Consider the following 4,658-nt stretch of genomic DNA (forward strand, 5'->3'; position numbering starts at 1 on the left):
TAGAAAATTAAAAGGTCATTTGGTTCGCCTGTATATTTACAAATAATGGATGCTGAGTTTCTCGCCAAATTGCAAAATTCATTTGCTTGCTCATATTACGGTTCCACGTTATGATAATTTGGTAATTTAATCGTCCACGTTGTGATAATTTGCTTGGTATTTTTTTTTAAAATTGGAATAGAAAAAGAACAAAATCGAATTTTCGAGAAAACGCTTCGAGGTCCACACCCCCATGATAAAAACTAATTTTGTATCAAATTTCATGTAAATCGACTGTACGGTCTATGCGCTATGCGCGTCTTGAGGTCCTGACACAGAGAGATTAAGACAGAGATACTTTCAGCTTTATTATTAGTAAAGAAAAGATAAAGAAGACTACATGATTTAGTCTTACATCTCGAATAGTATTTTTCTCTAGATTTTTTCTTTTCGTCAAGTTATTACAAATTTAAATTCTGTTAGAGACAAATTATTTAGATGATGTGGAGAAACAAATTAGAATAAAATTAGTATATGATTACTCGTAGGGCATTCGTATCGTATAGGATTCGACATTCGTAGTTAGTCTATTATTTGTTTACACAACTTCCAATAATGATATTTAAAAGAACACGTGATACGATTACTTTTAAGTCCTACACGGCTCTCCAAAACCATGTAATTTTCAAGCAAGATTTACAACACTAAAATGTTAAAAAGGAAGACTAAAACATAAAAAAAAATCTGCGTTTTTAGAATAAATAACACTAGTAACCAAAAACTAATAGCCCGGTCAATTTAGGCATAAAAATAGTGATCAAATAACAAAAATTCCGGGAAAGCTAAATTTTTGTAGAGACCTTGGGTTTAGCATTACAAATGAAGTGCCAAAAGTCCCCGTCGATCCCATGTGCGCTAAAAAAGTTATTCGGGGTCAAAGGTCAAAATTTTAGGTTTTTTGGATTTTTCTCAAAAACGGTAAGTTTTATCGAAAAGTACCTCAGCCCAAAGTTGTAGCTCTCAAAATTCTCTATAAAAATGGTCCTTATGATTTTTATCTCCAAGACCAAACCATTTCCCAGATATTGCGTATTCTCAAAAGACAGCCAGTCACTTATAGAATCCCCTCTACTCGCATGGCCTTAAATAACATCTGGCTATTCTAATCCGTGTGGTGTCGTTCATATACCCAGGAGTGCCCAACATACTAAGGGCATGGGCGCACCCCTCAATATTACGGAGCCCCCCCCCTCAAAAGCAAGAGCCCCCTCCAAAAACTGAGAAAAATACCCCTCAAAACAATCCCAACCCCTTTAAATGTTTTTCGAGCTCTCAAACTGTAACCACATTTCATACAATAAAACATAGTTTGGCTGGCGAGTCGCATTATTATCTTGACTTCTGACAATGTTTGGCCTTAGTGATACATTGTAGTTAAGATTTCTAGATTCTAAAATCCATCTCTCTTGGTTAGACAACAAACTGTGGTTGACGCTTCTTCATCTAATTTTGCGCGTCGTCTCACTGCTTTAGTATAACGTGAGGTATTGGAAATAATATAATTCAATAGTTAGGCAATCAAGCACAATTTCTTTTAAAGTTTTATCTGATATTCCTTTTTTAAGAAGATGATCCGAGTTTTCCCACTTCTGCTTATCAAAGAACTCAAGTTAAAATCTGGAATTGTAAATTTTCGCTGTAGAATCGAATTCTTCAAACTTGTCATCGTATTATGTTTGGATCATCAGCTCTTGTTCTGCAAACTGGTTACTTTGAGAATCTAAAAAATATAACACTAGGTATTGCGGATGACCATCAGAGAACTTGTTTCGAGACGGATTACGACGACCAGTTCAAAGATGGACAAAGAACATTTATAATTCCAGATTTCAATTTTGAAGTTGAAAGAATACTATGAGCTCATTGATAAGCAGAACTGGTAAAACTCGGCAGCTCTCTCTTTGAAAAAGGGGACTTTCGATAAAACTTTGAAAGAAATTGCTTGATGGCGTACCTACTGAGTAGTATGGCTTTCAAAACCTCACTGTCATACTAAAGCAGCGAGACGATAGGTAAAATAAGAGAAAGAAGTGTCAGGTACAGTTTGTTGTCTAACCAAAAGGGATGGATTTATTCGATTCAGATTAGAATCTAGAAATATTAAGCCACAATACCATCAAGCCACAATTTCAATCAAGACTGAAAATTATGAGAAGCAAAATAGTTCAACTCGCACGCCACACTTATGGTCTATTGTAACCAATGTTGTTACAGTTTGAGGGCTCAAAACCCATTGAAGTTTCTTTAGCAACGTCTTTTGTTTTAAAGGGTGACTTATGTGGGCTGTTGCAAGCCACATTTATATTTTAAATTTTTTATACTTAACCTTTGTTCTCTATCAGAGGTAAATTTGACATTTTGAGCTAAAGTTATGGGCTAAGTGGATAATTAACATTTTTTTTTACTAGATAAGAAATGCTCTTATTGCTCTTTTTTTTCCGTATCTATGTAAGAATTAATTAATATGAAAGCAAACTTTTACAAATCATAACTTCTAATGTTTTTTCTCTAGGTACGGAGCAACACTGTGTTAATCAATTCTGACACTATATTGGTCAAAATCAAGATTCAACGCATGTGTGGAACTTTAAAATACAGTTTATTATTAAAATGATCTTATGCAATGCGTAATCTACACAAAAAGCTTGCTCTTAAGAGCGATAACATCAAATTTATCAAATTTTGATACTTGATGAAATTATTGTAACTTTTTCTAGCTTTTATGTATTTATGATCAACTTCAAGGCGGAGCGACACCTCAAGATATTTTTTTGCGGTTGAAATCCTTATGCATAACCAAATATCTCCACAAAAGGCAACTTTTCCGGGTTATTACTTAGCGTTTATCAGATTTTGATTTTTTTCAATCCACCCTAGTGAACATATCCAGTACTTCAAAAGTAAGTCCACCTCGTACTAGAGCGGTATTAAGTGAATAAGAATCCAGCTTTTGTTATAAAAAACACTGCTTATTTTGTGGCGAGGAAGAGGCTGAGAAGAACAAAACGCAGAATTATCGCAGAAAAATTCTTAAATTTTCTACACTTGCATACAAAGAATCCCTTTTAAAATTCGCTAAAGATCGTTCGGAGGTGTACCAAGAGCTGCCCTTGCACGTTTTAATGTTGAGTATAATTTAGTCGCTGCTTTATGAATATTTCTGCGATAATTCTGCGCTTTCTTCTTCTCAGCCTCCTCATCCGCTTCACAGCCACAAAATAAGCAGTGTTTTTGAAAACAAAAGCTAGATTCAAATTCACTTAATCGCGCTACAGTACGAGGAGGACTTACTTTTGAAGTACTTGGCCTTGGAATTAAATCCTCACGTTGCTGCAAAGATTGAATTTTTCCGGGTGTATGATTTTCTGCAATGCACGCGAATTGTAACGGACTTTTGACTTAATAATCAGCATTCTTATAACTTCTCTCGACACTTGCATCGATTAAAGTTGGCATTCCCCGACTGCCCAGCACAACAGTTTCACCTTCAGTCAAAAATTTGTTGCAAATAAAGCAAAATTATGACATTTTTCTTATATATTGATCAACACAAACAGAAGACGCTTGTAATAAATACGTTTATTCACTCGAATTGCACGTTTAACTCTAAAAGAAGCATGTACGTCAGCCCAGCTAAAAGGGGTCATGTCCCAGACTGCGCCATCGAAATTTTTAGGGGGATTGTTTAGAGGGGTATTTTTCTCAGTTTTGGAGAAGGCTCTTGTTTTTGAGGGGGGGGGGGGGCTCCATGATATTGAGGGGTGCGCCCATGCCCTTAGTCGGTTGGGCACCTCCGGGTACGTGAACGATGCCACACGGATTAGAATAGCCAGATGTTATTCAAGGCCATGCGAGTAGAGGGGATTCTGTAAGTGACTGGCTGTCTTTTGAGAGTACGCAATATCTGGGAAATGGTTTGGTCTTGGAGATAAAAATCATAAAGACCATTTTTATAGAGAATTTAGAGATCTACAACTTTGGTCTGAGGACTTTTCGATAAAACTTACCGTTTTTAAGAAAAATCCAAAAAACCTAAAATTTTGACCTTTGACCCCGAATAACTTTTTTAGCGCACGTGGGATCGACGGGGACTTTTGGCACTTTATTTGTAATGCTAAACGCAAGGTCTCTACAAAAATTTAGCTTTCCCGGAATTTTTGTTACTTCAATTGTCTAAATTGGCCGAACTATAATGTACAGTTCTTAAATCTTAACTGGCTCTGAACGTTTAGGTAGTCAGCTAAAATTTTTAAAAAATGCTCCCTTTTTGGGAGACCCAAGCTGATTTCGGATAGCAAATATCGATTAAGGCAGAAGGAAGTGACTTCTGATACCCTCCCCCCCCCACTCATATTTAGAGGAATTTTACTTTGGCTTCGATTGATCCTTGGCCACCTTGAAAATGTAAGCATAATTATGTAACAGAGAGAAATTGGAACCCTTCATTTATAGTTACTGCTAGCTACATTTTTAAAGGTAATACACTTTCAAAGGTAATACATTTTAATGCATTTCTAAAGGTCACTTTCTGCTCTTGATTTCATCATAAATTGCTTTACCAGCAAATAAATATTTGTTTTTGCCATATGAAACCAAAACTAAAAAAAAAAAAGAAACGC

Source organism: Uloborus diversus, chromosome 5, assembly GCF_026930045.1.
Source record: "Uloborus diversus isolate 005 chromosome 5, Udiv.v.3.1, whole genome shotgun sequence".
NCBI lineage: Eukaryota > Metazoa > Arthropoda > Arachnida > Araneae > Uloboridae > Uloborus > Uloborus diversus.